The 13,838-nt window shown below is 33.8% G+C and overlaps 1 long non-coding RNA gene across 2 annotated transcripts; it reads right to left on the bottom strand.

Annotated features, from left to right (window-relative positions):
* Positions 1–349: 349 nt before the first annotated feature.
* Positions 350–13,389, bottom strand: LOC115963817. Of its 2 annotated transcripts, XR_004085923.1 has the most exons (16): positions 12,928–13,389; positions 12,109–12,265; positions 11,221–11,483; positions 10,993–11,096; positions 10,300–10,495; positions 8,467–8,965; positions 7,679–7,841; positions 6,679–6,943; positions 6,270–6,501; positions 5,262–6,125; positions 4,508–4,572; positions 3,295–3,633; positions 2,400–2,557; positions 1,743–1,876; positions 1,314–1,547; positions 350–1,137 (listed from the first exon to the last, which is right to left on the bottom strand). It is a non-coding gene; the product is annotated as an uncharacterized LOC115963817 (long non-coding RNA). The 2 variants fall into 2 exon arrangements; XR_004085924.1 differs by lacking the exons at positions 12,109–12,265; positions 12,928–13,389 and having other exon boundaries at positions 2,400–2,530; positions 11,221–11,723.
* Positions 13,390–13,838: the final 449 nt, after the last annotated feature.

The raw sequence follows: 13,838 nt of genomic DNA, 5'->3' as shown, positions 1-13,838 counted from the left end.
AGTTCACATTTGTTGCATCGGTTTGGACTTTTTTCAATTTACATGCTGCAAAAACATTTTATTGGTAAATATAAAAATCTTCTTCCAACAAAGGAAGGAAATCTTTATATGCAATAAACCACTTATCGATACATGGAAGTCAAAAACAGCTCAGAAATTCGTTTCTTTATCAACAGTTGGGTTCCCCTCTCGGTTGGCTTGGAGGATAATGCAATGATTTTCTTTCCAACAAACTGTAGACGAGAAATATACATGAGATATGAATTGTAATAAAGAGAAATTACACCATAGCACATGGAATCCATAACATGTGTAGGGCCTTGTTCAGATAACTAAATATTGACATAAATTTGACCAAGTGATCTCATACCATTATCAAATGCATCCCATGGTTACCAAAGACTATACAATGGAACTTCAAAAGAATAGTTAGCATTAGATAATGCATTTATGATGGTGATGGTTTTTAGTATTGGTACATTGGAGTGAAAAACTAATTGAAGCTCATTAAGTTGTCTCCATATACATGCAGGATCAAAATTGACACCCAAAAAAAAAAAAAAAAAATTTATGAGCATTGGCTGAGATCTGAGTGTGTGATGGCGAGTCTTTAGCTGAATACAAATTGGTGGAAATTGGCATGGGCAATGTTTGGTTTCCAACTGAACTCATAGCTGTGTATTGGGAAAATTCCTCATGTTGGAGCAAGTCACAGCATCCCTCGTACCACACCCATATCACCAGGAGCTCTCTTTGGACTCATTGCCTTGGATATCATTGGAGAAAGCACATCTTCCCTAGGCTCAAGTTTATGCATTAGATACTCCTTCACTGAAACAAACTTGTCGATATTTGCTCACCCTTATTATCTTGCTTTCCTCTTTCAGTAGCAACAAAGACAGAATAAATTTGTGGAAATCACTCTGAATTTTTGATATCGCAGTGAAAGCTGATGCCAAATTTTCAATAACAGTTTCAGTTAATGTCCTTTTAAGAATTGTAGGCATCTGTTTTAATTTTTAATAGTAAGATTGACAGTGCTTTCCAAAACATGCTTCCTGAAATTCTTATGTATTGCTCTTGGATTATGTCTAGTGGTTTCCTTGTACCCCTCAGGAGCCAACCTTGATTCAAATGCTGAAAATCAAATGATAAGGGGCACTAAGAATTAGGAACCATGTGTTTATCAAATAAAGAATTAGGAACCATGTTGGAGTGTTTCCATTTTACCTCACAAAAGCAGTAAAATAGTAAAGAAAGAAAAAACATGGGAATAAATGTGTTGTACAAAGTAAGAGTGTAAAAAATATAACCTGGGGCTCCATAGAATTCAGGATCTTCTTCATCTTCATCATCATCCAACTTGACAACCCAAGAAGGTGTGGTGCTAGCATCCCAATTATGTTTCTTCATGCTGAGAGTAAGTCTCAAATTCTTGGCCGTCTTCAATTTGGTGGGAACTCATTTCTTGTAATGATGAACATATTCTTTCTGGGTGAAGATCCTTCCAAATGTAGGAGATGAGGAGGTAGGCAACCACTTTGAACCTAATAAAAAGTGTGTTCAAGTCATGGAATTTTCATTCAAGATTAAATGAAGCCTTTACCAAATATACCAAGCTGAAAATGCTACATATGGTTTAAAAGTGACGGCTAAGTATGTACCAAAAACCTCTCTACCACCAGGACCAAGACACAAGTTTATGTAGGATGCTTAAACCACGATGGCATGGTCGGAATTACCTTGGAGTAGCTTCAAAGAGGGGCTGATAGGACTTTTAGTATTGTCACCATTTCTTTGCATGTAGTCAAGTAGAGCCATTTTCAGTGTATTTATGCCTTCAAATATATGTTGGTTTTGTTGCTCCTTTTATCTCCTACAACAGAGAGACATTGATAAGAGCCATTATTATTAGAAAACTGACAAGTCAAAACATTAAAGTCAAGACAATGCAATAGTAACAAGTAGACTAGAATTTCCTAGGTAAAATAGATCCAAAAAATTTGAGGGAAATGTTTGAAACAAAAATTTGAAGGTTTACATATGCTATGCAACAGAATATGTTGCAGTACTTAGAGATACAAGATTGACACAAAAATTGAAAGGAAATCTTTAAAATCGCTTTGAGAAGAAATATGAATTTAAGATTATTCCAAGCTTAGAATAGAAATCATATTTTTATCTAGAAATTTGGAATACGGAAAATCTACGATCACTCTGTGCTGAAGTGCATGACTACTAATTGCGATATGAAGGATGACCAAAATCTATAAATAGTATATAAACAACAAATTTAATAATAATAATATATGAAATTGAAAGAAGAAAAAAGAATCAAAAGGAATCATATTAGGTTTTGAAGAGAGAAACGAAATGAAGAAGAGAATGTGACAACTCACAAATTTCAATGAAACAATTAGATTGGAAATTTGGAACCAATTCAAGCTTCAGTTCTTCATTTAGCTTTCCATGGAAAGTGAGTTGGCCACCTGCTTTGCTGGTAGGTAGTAGCACTCCTGCTCCTGAACTTCTGTTCTTGAAGAGATAAAAAATTACCCTAGCCCCAAATAATCATGAAGCATCCTTGACATTGGGAAAATATTCGCTAAAAAAAAAGAAATTACTGGTGGCAGTTACATCAAAAGAATTCTCAAGTGCTGCTAACTACGACTTCCAAAAATCATAGTCATAAATTCAACATTTTTGCCCATAAGATTCAGATATACCTAACAGTGAAGGCAATATTATCATTTTAAACTTTGTACAAATAACGAGCCCTAATTATTAGAAAACTGACAAGTCAACTATTTAAAGGTCTACATATGTTATTCAGTAAAATATGTTGCTCTAAATGGCAATACAAATTTGAAACTAAAATTGAAGGGGTCTCACTATAAATAAGTAAATAAGAAAGATGAAAAAAAAAAAAAAAAAACTACTTTATTCCAAATTGAAATGTTGGAGAAAAGGACATTCGAGAAAAATACCAATTTTAGATTATTTTGAGCATAGAACAGGAATCAAAAGTTAATCCGGATATTTAGAACATGGCAAATCTTGGACCATTTTGTGTTGAAGTACATGACCACTAATTGAAGAATAACCAAAATATTTCTATCTTCACAGTCAAAAAAAAAAAAAAAGAATAACCAAAATATGTAAATAGCATATGAACAACAAATTTAGTAAAGAGTACGCAAATTTAAATGTTAGAACCAAAAGGAAAGGATTCATAATAGGTTTTCTTGGAAGAGAGAAATTAAAAGAAAAGAAGACGAGAATGAGAGAACTCACAAATTTCGATGAAACAATTTCATTGTAATCAATTTTAAATTCTCTCCACTGCGATTCTTGGACTGAACAATCTTCTATCAATGACCACTCATGCTGATTTCATATCCCTTGCAAAGCGGCCAGTAAGAAACAAAACATCCGGCTTCAACAACCATTCCAGGATACTTCTATCTAGCTTTCCACAGAAAGGGAACACCTCCTGCATTGCTGATAAGTAGTAGCAGTTCTTGTTCCAGAATTTCAGTTCTTAAGACGCTGAAAAGTTACCACAGCTCCTCTGCAAAGGCTCCAACATCAACAAAATTTAATGCCTCCAACTAAGGAGAAATAGGTGTCAAACTGGCCACACAGCTCAGGTAAAAAAAAAAATATTAGGCTCCAACATCATTGAATCTAATGTCTCCAACTAAGGGCATATAGGTGCCAAAGCTGGCGGAATAGCTCAGGTAACAAAATAAAATTAGGCTCTAAAATGGGTATTATGTGAATTATCCTTGACATTGGAAAAAATATCCTCTGATAAGTGAGAAATTTTCTGGAGGCTTTTACATTGGAAGAATTATTAAGTGCTACATGTGGCTTACAACACTGATACAATGACACAATGACATCAACACGTGAAAACTACATATATATCAGAATACCAAGATGAACAGATGCTCAGTAACAAGTTATAAAATGTTGTAGGAAAAGTGAGAGGGAAGAGGGGATAATTGGCATGAATGATATACTTATCAGATTGAATTAGTACTCTATTTATTCAAACATAAGAGATGGCTGAACACAATAGATATGCTGAATTAGTACTATATTTGTCCACATGTTAGTCTTTTAACATCCCATGCTCCTAGCAGTTAGTTTAATATATACATGTTAGCAATTAAACGAGTGAAAGCAATGGAAATTTGTTCAGGTTAAGCTATAATAGTACCAGATGCACAGAGTGACTTTTATGTCAAAAAGTGTCAAACCATAACTCAGTGATCTGACTACTCAATCTAACCCTATACATTGTCTTGGTGACATATGAACACATATATGGAGTTGACATGCACACCTTTACATAGACTAACAATTTTGTTTATGTAGATATGCACAATGGGTACACAACCAGTCATTGTACAAATATATATAAACTGAATTGGACTTGGCAAAGCACCCATTAAGAAGTAAGTTATATATACGCATCTGAAATGGTAAAAAGAAAGCAGACCTGAAGTACCTTGGCATTAGTTGTCATCAAGTTGGTTATTTTCCAAGATGGAATCTTCTTGCAAGCTTCATGATTTAGCCAAAAAGATTTAAACGTGTTAGAAACCTTCAAAAGCTATATAAATATATTAGAATTATCAACACCTTCAGTGCTGTCTAAAACTTTATAAGAAATTTAGGCTTTAATTCCACTAGTAGAACTGGGGATCACATAACTTCATGGACCAGTAAAACTAACCTTCCAAGCCAAACATGAAAACAAAAATCCGCAAGACCTTCTCCCACCCAATGTCTAATCTCATTCTTATGCAACCCAACTCCACTCTCCCACAATAAATTCACTCAAATAAACATAGAAATTATGACCTAGCCCAAATTCACAAATCTATTTCCAACTTTTACAAAGCCCTGAAAATAAGAACTGGTCCATGTATTATTAGAATTCCAGATCATGAAATTGAAAAGAACGAGTATGTTTTCATCAATGGGTATAATAAATTTGACACCAATAAGTGAAGGTTACAAGAAATGCTAAGAAAAAGAATTGAGTATGTCTGTTATCATGATAATTGCCAGGAGGACATGCATTTTTTGCAACATTCCAGTAATCAGAGTGGTTGGTGTGATAAATTTCTATTAATTAATTAAAGAAGTATTAATCTAAAATATTTATTTATTTTTATAATTAACTTAAAATGTTAAGATGTGAAATTTAAGAATAGCACTTTTACCATGCATCGTGTAAGTACACTTACTAATCATCTCTATCATCTTTAGAGTCGTCAAAGTCTTCATAGTCAGAGTTGTCAAAGATGTCTTCAGCTTTGTCAAAGTCTTTAGAGTCCTCAGAATCCTCCCCTTGGATGTATTTTCCATTGATTTTGATGTTTATAAGTGACTTAACTTACAGAACTTTTCACTCCTATTTTATAAGTTACTGGATGGGTTCTTGTATAGCACCAATTACAAATTAAACAACATATACATATCCCAAATGATAAAGAAAAAGCCAATGGTTGGCTGCTGACCAGAAGTACCTCGACATCAGTTCTCATCAAGTCGGCTGAGATCCGAGTGTGTGATGGTGAGTCTTTAGCCAAATTTTGTGTTTCTAACTAAACTCATAGCTGTGTATTTGGACAATTCCTCATGTTGGAGCAAAGTCACAGCACCCCTCTTACCACACCCATATCACCAGGAGTTCTCTTTGGACTCATTCCCTTGGATATCAATAGAGAAAGCACATCTTCCCTGGGATCAAGTTTATGCATTAGATTCTCCTTCACTGAAACAACCTTATCCATATTTGCTCACCATTATTAATTTGCTTTCCTCTTTCAGTAGCAACAAAGACAGAATAAGTTTGTGGAACTGTTGTGGTCAAATAAGTTTGTGGAAAGCACTCTGAATTCCTGATACCACACCAAAAGCTGATACCAACTTTTCAGTTGCAGTTTCAGTTAATGTCCTTTTTAAGACTTGTAGGCTACTGTTTTTCTTTTTAACACTAAGAATGATTGTGCTTGACAAAACATGCTTCCCAAAATTCTTATGTATTGCTCTTGGATTATGTCTGGTGGCTTTGATTGAACCCCTCAGGAGCCAACTTTGATTCAATGCTGAAAATCAAATGATAAGGGGCATTAGGAATTAGGAAACCACGTTGGAGTGTTTGCATTTTACCTCACAAAAGCAGTAAAAGAATAATGAAAGGCAACATGGGAACAAATGTATTAAGAAAAATAAGGTTGTAATGACATTACTTGGACCTCCAAAGAAATCAGCATCTTCTCAACTTCATCATCATCCAACCTGAAATCCCAAAATGGGTGTGGTGCTAACATCCTGATTATGTTTCTTCATGCTGAGAGTATGTCTCAAATTCTTGACCTTCTCCTTTAATTTTTTGGGAACTCATTTCTTGTAATGGTGAACATGTTCCTTCTTCTAGGTCATGATCCTTTCCAAATGAAGGCTAGGCCAACCACTTTGAACCTTATAAAAAATGTGTTCATTCAAAAAATGAAACATTTAACAAATATACCAAGCTGAAAATGCTATATATGGTTTAAAAGTGATGGTCTGAGTATGTACTGGACACCTCTCTATCACCAGGACCAAGACACAAGTTTATGTAGGATGCTTAAACCATGATGTAAAGGTTGGAATTACCTTGGAGAAGCTTCAAAGAAGGGCTGGTAGGATATTCAGTATTGTCTCCATTTCTTTGCATGTAGTCAAGTAGAGCCACTGTCGTAGTGTATTTATGCCTTCAAATATATGTTAATTTTTTTGCTCCTTTTATCTCCTGTAATAGAGAGCAATTTAAGAGAGATGAATGATGCTCAAGCATTGGCTTATGGGATTCTTGCTTGGTTCTGGAATAAATGCATTTGTGCACATAAGCATATATATGAACTTTATAGCTATTTCCTGGCTGCAATAAGCAGGCATATTGAGTCCTCAAATAAACATATGCAGCAGATGTGATAGCTAGATAGTGGATATATAGAGAGACTAAGAAAGCATATGGTTCTAGTTTTTCATTTTTAAAATGAAATCAGATTATGACAAAAGCATATACAAAATGTTGTTTCTTAATATTCAATAAAGAGCCATAATTATTAGAAAACTGACAAGTCAAAACATTATAGTGAAGACATTGCGATAGTAACAAGTAGACCAGAATTTTATATGTAAACTTAATCCAAAAATTTTGCAGGAAATGTTTGAAACAAAAAATTTGAATGTTTACATATGCCATGCAGCCGAATATATTGCAGAACATGGAAGCACAATTTTGACACAAAAATTGAAGGGAAATAGCTTTAAAATACGTGGATAAGAACTATGGTAAATTAATTATTATAAAAATAAAAATAAATAAATAAAAAAACTAGTTTATTCCAAAGTGAAATGTTAGAAAAAAGGACATTTGAGAGGAAATAGGAATTTAAGATTATTTAGAATTTAGAAAAGGAATCATATGTTTATCCGAATATTTGGAATAGATCGAATCTAGGATATGAAGGATGACCAAAATCTATATGAGCAACAAAATTAGTAATAATATATGAAATTGAAAAAAGAAAAAGAAAAATAAAAGGAATCATATTAGTTCTTTTGGAAGACAGTAATCAAATGAGAAGAAGAAGAGAATGCGAAAACTCACAAATTTCAGTGAAACAATTAAATTGGAAGTTTGGAACCAATTCAAGCTTCCAGATACAGCTTTGACAACCACTCCAGAAAACTTCCATTTAGCTTCAATAGAAAGGGAGCACACCACCTGCTTTGCTAGTGGGTAGTAGCACTCTTGTTCCTGAACTTCAGATCTAGAAGAGATAAAAAGTTACCCCAGTACCAAACAACATAATGGATCATGAAGCATCTTTGACATTGGAAAAGTATCCACTGATAGAAAAGAAATTACTTGTGGCAGTTACATCAAAAGAATTGTCAAGTGCTGCTACCTCTGGCTTACAGAAATTGATACAAGGACATCAAGACGTGAAAAATTAATATATCAAGATATCAGAATGGAAAGAATGCTAAGTAACAATTTAGAAAAAAAATTTGGAAAAGTGAGAGGAAAGAGGGATAACTGGCATGAATGATAGATTTATTGGATTGAATTAATACTTTATATATTAAAAGAGAAGATTTGAAAAAAAATTACATCTCTTATAAACATCCATTAGCTTAAGACTAGATTAAAACTCCATAAATTAATTAATTTTTCCTCAAGGTGAACACAATAGATATGCTGTCCCTAGTGTCTGGACATCAAAGCAACATACTTTAACTGAATAAATAAGAAATATCCAAAAACAAAAGCAAAAAAACTTGGGGAAGCTGAAAGAAAAAGAAAGAAATTAAAAGCAATTCCGAAAATACTCCGAGGTCGATGTAAAGGATAGCATAAGAGAAGAGAAGAAGACGAGGTAGGAGAAAACTTACTGGTCATCTGTATTCACGATGTATGTCATCTTCAAACTGCTTCTTGTCTAATACATTCACCAACGAAGATATTTCAAGTGTGGACAATCCTAGACCACTCTGCACGCTCCATTTTGCACATATTTCCTTTAACTTGGGGCAATGTTGAATATTCAACCTCTCTGCTGGCTTGGTAGTGGATTGAAGCTCCATGAATTAACTTTTCCTCTATCTGAACTGAATCAATATGCCATTCCCAGTGCTTGCATATCGAGGAACCATATTTAACTTATTGAAATATTTTAGTTCTTTGAATAATGAGGATCAAGTGAAGGGCATTTCAAACTGTTTAGCTAAGCAATAAAAACACCAGACACACCGAATGACTTGATGTTCTAGAAGAGAATAGTAAATTGAGAAAACATACCAACTAAAACTTGTGTTGGCTTGGGAGTGGATTAAAACTTCATAATGTAAATTTTCATCTAGCTGAATACAACAGATGTGCCGTCCCTAGTGCCTGCACATCAAGGCAACATATTTTAACTGATTGAATAATCTTTTAGGAATATTAATAATGCGGATCCAGGTGTTATTAATTCTGCTAAATAAGGATGGGAACCTGAGAAGAATTCAGGTTTATTTTGCAGAAATTATTGAAGTAGAGCAAAGTACGTAATCTTGGAACAATTATGCTAGAAAGACTGATCTCCATTTCTCTACTCAGTAATAAAAAATCTTTTGTTTTTTCTTTTATTTCTTATAAATTTTATGAGGGTTAATGGACTTAAGAAGGAGGTTTCACAGTCATTTATTCGAGGTGTCAAAGTGTGGCAAATATGTAATTCACTATCTCATTTCTCTCTTCTTTCATTTTTTTAATTTTAATTTTTAAGTTTGTTGTTATCTTTACTTATTTGCTTTTGGATTCTGAAGAATTTACAAAGAAACCTTGCAGGTGATACAAGGAGTGAAGCTATGGTGACCTGGGCCTAAGTCTGATAGCAAATGGTGAGGAAAATCATAGAAAACCCAGCATGCAATTTCAACCGCTTCAGCTGCTGCTAATGGTGTGTCATCTTCACTCACCACACACAAAAATCAGTACAGATAATTGTTACAAGTTTGAGCATCAAAATCTGATTAAGAGTACTGGCCCTAATTATCGAAAAAAATTCAGTTTGACAATCAGTTAGAATCTATGTTTCCCAAGTACACAAATACTAGGAAAGCTAGGGTATAAATTTGCAAGTTTCTTTTGTTGCCATGAAAAATTGATATTTATTACTTTATCACTCTTAGATTTAAGATTATTTGGTAAATATGTTAAAGGTAATGTTATAGAAAGAACACTTTGAGTTGTTAACAGAAGCCCATTTATGATTATTTATAATTCATTAACCTCATTTTCTACTTAAAAAAGAAAAGTAAATTGCATATCAAATCATCCATATGATTGACAGAACTTGCTGTTATAATGGTGACACAAAGGCATTTGTAATTTTTTGACCAATGGCAAATAAATGACTAGCAATTACTTCGTTATATTCATGTCAGCAACTAAAAGAGTCACAGACTCACAGCAAAGGACATCTCACTCTGTTCAGGCTGAGCTATAATAACACCAAAAGCACAAAATGACTTTCATGTCAAAAAGTGTCAAACCACAATTCCGTAATTTGGCTGCACTCAACATAACTCTATACATTGTAGATATCCACATTGGCTACAGACACTGTGACTACAAATATATATATATATATATATATATATATAAATTGAATTTGGTCTTGTAAATCACCATTTATGAAGTAAATTATATATAAATGTCCCAAATGGTAAGAGAAAGCAAACCTGAAGTGCCTTGGCATCAGTTGTCAGTGGAAATTGGCATGGGCGAAGTTGTGTTTTTAACTGCATTCAGAGTTGTGTATTTGGAAAATTCCTCATGTTGGAGCAAAGTCACAGCATCCCTCATATCACACCCATATCACCAGGAGTTCTCTTTGGACTCATTGCCTTGGATATCACTAGAGAAAGCACATCTTCCCTGGGATCAAGTTTATGAATTCGATACTCCTTCACTGAAACAACCTTATCCATATTCGCTCACAATTATTATCTTTCTTTCCTCTTTTAGTGGCAACAGAGACAAAATAAGTTTGTGGAACTGTTGTGGTCGAATAAGTTCGTGGAAAGCACTCTGAATTTCTGATACCACAGCAATAGCTGATGCCAACTTTTTAGTTGCAGTTTCAGTCAATGTCCTTTTAAGACTTGTAGGCTTCTGTTTTTCATTTTAACGCTAAGAATAATAGTGTTTGACAAAACATGCTTCCCAAAATTCTTATGTATTGTTCTTGGATTATGTCTGATGGGTTTCCTTGAACCCCTGAGGAGCCAGCTTTGATTAAATGCTGAAAATCAAATGATAAGGGGAATTCTGAATTAGGAAACCATTGGAGGTGTTTGCATTTTACCTCACAAAAGCAGTAAAGAATAAAGAAAGACAAAACATGGGAGTACATCTCAAATTCTTGACCTTACCCTTCAATTTTGTGGAAACTCATTTCTTGTAATGATGAACATTTTCCTTCTTCTAGGTCATGGTCCTTTCCAAATGAAGGAGATGAGAAGGTAGGCCAACCATTCTGAACCTTATAAAAAATGTGTTCAAGTCATGGAATTTTAATTCAATATTAAATGAAACCTTTAACAAATATACCAAGCTGAAAATGCTATATATGGTTTAAAAGGGATGGTCTGAGTATGTACCGGAAACCTCTCTACCACCAGGACCAAGACACAAGTTTCTGTAGGATGCTTAAATCATGATGGCATGGTTGGAATTACCTTGGAGAAGCTTTAGTATTGTCACCATATCTTTGCATGCAGTCAAGTAGAGCCATTGTCATAGCGTATTTATGCCTTCAAATATATGTTCGTTTTGTTGCTCTTTTTTCTTCTATAACAGAGAGAAATTTAAGAGAGATGTTGAATGATGCTCAAGCATTGGCTTATGGGATTCTTGCATGATTCTGGAATACATGCATTTGTGCACATAAGTATATATATGAACTTTGTAGCTGTTTGCTGGCTGCAATTAGCAGGCATATTGAGTCCTCAAATAAACATATGCAGCAGATGTGATAGCTAGATGGTGGATATATAGAGAGACTGAGAAAGCATATGGTTCTAGGCTTCTAGCTTTTCTTTTTTAAAATGAAATCAGATTATGAACAAAGCATATACAAAATGCTGTTTCTTAATATTCGATAAAAGCCATTATTATTAGAAAACTAACAAGTCAAAAGGACCTATGAGAATAAATATGGTAAATTAATTATAAAAAGAACTAGTTTATTCCAAAAAGGACCTATGAGACTATATACGAATTTAAGATTATTTTGCACTTAATATAGGAATCAAATGTTTATCTAGATATTTGGAATAGGGCGAATCTAGGATCACTCTGTGCTGAAGTGCATGACTACTAATTGGGATATGAATGATGACCAAAATCTATAAATAGAATAGGATCAACAAATTTAATAATAATAATATATGAAATTGAAAGAAGAAAAAAGAATCAAAAGGAATCATATTAGGTTTCGTTGGAAGAGAGAAATCAAATGAAAAGAAGAAAAGAATGCGACAACTCACGAATTTCAATGAAACAATTAGATTGGAAATTTGGAACCAATTCAAGCTTCAGTTCTTCATTTAGCTTCCCTAGGAAAGGCAGTGCACCACCTACTTTGCTGGTAGGTAGTAGCACTCTTGTTCCTGACTTCAGTTCTTGAAGAGATAAAAAGTTACCCTAGCACCAAACAATCAAGAAGCATCCTTGACATTGGAAAAGTATCTGCTGATAAAAAAGAAATTATTGATGGCAGTTACATCAAAAGAATTGTCAAGTGCTGCGAACTATGGCTTACAAAAATAAATGTCATAAATTCAACATTTTTCCCCTTAAGATTCAGATACACCTAACAGTGAAGGCGATATTAACTTTTTAAACTTTGTACAAATAAAGAGCCCTAATTATTTGAAAACTGGTAAGTCAAAAATTTGAAGGTCTACATATGCTATGCAGTAAAATATGTTGCTCTAAATGGCAATACAAATATGAAACTAAAATTGAAGGGATATCACTTTAAAATAAGTGAATAAGAAATATGGTAAGTGGGAAAAAAATACTTTATTCCAAATTGAAATGCTAGAGAAAAGGACATTTGAGAAAAATACCAATTTTAGATTATTTTGAGCATAGAATAGGAATCAAAAGTTTCTCTACATATTTAGAACGGGGCGAATCTTGGACCATTCTGTGCTGAAGAACATGACCACTAATTGAAGAATAACCAAAATCTATAAATAGTATGTGAAAATAAATGTTAGAACCAAAAAGAAAGAATTCATAATAGGTTTTCTCAAAAGAAAGAAATTAAAAGAAACGAAGATGAGAATAAGAGAACTCACAAATTTCGATGAAACAATTTCATTGGAACCAATTTTAAATTCCCTCCATTTTGATTCTTGGAGACTTGGACTATGAACAATCGTCTACCAATGGACCACTCTTGCTAATTCCATATCCCTTGCAAAGCAAACAGCAAGAAACAAAACATCCAGCTTTGACAACCATTCCAGGATACTTCCATCTAACTTTCCATAGAAAGGGAGCTCCTCCTGCATTGCTGATAGGTAGTAGCAGTTCTTGTTCCAGAATTTCAGTTCTAAGACAATGAAAAGTTACCACAGTTCCTCTGCAAAGGCTCCAACATCATCAAAATTTAATGCTTCCAACTAAGGAGAAATAGGTGTCAAAGCTGGCCAAAATGGGTGCTATCATCTCTGTGAAGTATCCTTGACATTGGAAAAAATATCCTCTGACAAATGAGAAATTTTCTGGTGGCTCTTGCAATGGAAGAATTGTTAAGTGCTACTCTATTTATTCAAACATAAGAGATGGCTGAACACAATAGATATGCTGTCCCTAGTGTCCACGTGTGGTTAGTTTTGTTAGTTTTTTAACATCCCATGCTCCTACCAATTAGTTTAATATATACATGTTAGCAATTAAAAGAGTGAAAGAAAAGGACATTTGTTCAGGTTAAGCTATAATAATACTAGATGCAGAGAATGACTTTCATGTCAAAGAGTGTCAAACCATAATTCTGTGATCTAACTACTCAATCTAACTCTATACATTGTTTTGGTGACATATGAACACATATATGGAGTTGACATGCATGCCTTTACATAGACGAACAATTTTGTTTATGTAGATATGCACAATGGGTACACAACCAGTCACTGTACAAATATATATAAACTGAATTGGACTTGGCAAAGCACCCATTAAGAAGTAAGTTATATACACGTATCAA

The sequence above is a fragment of the Quercus lobata genome, chromosome 10 (genome assembly GCF_001633185.2).
Source record: "Quercus lobata isolate SW786 chromosome 10, ValleyOak3.0 Primary Assembly, whole genome shotgun sequence".
Lineage (NCBI taxonomy): Eukaryota > Viridiplantae > Streptophyta > Magnoliopsida > Fagales > Fagaceae > Quercus > Quercus lobata.
The sequence above is the reverse complement of the archived record's forward strand: the minus strand, read 5'-3'. Positions and strand labels throughout refer to the sequence as shown.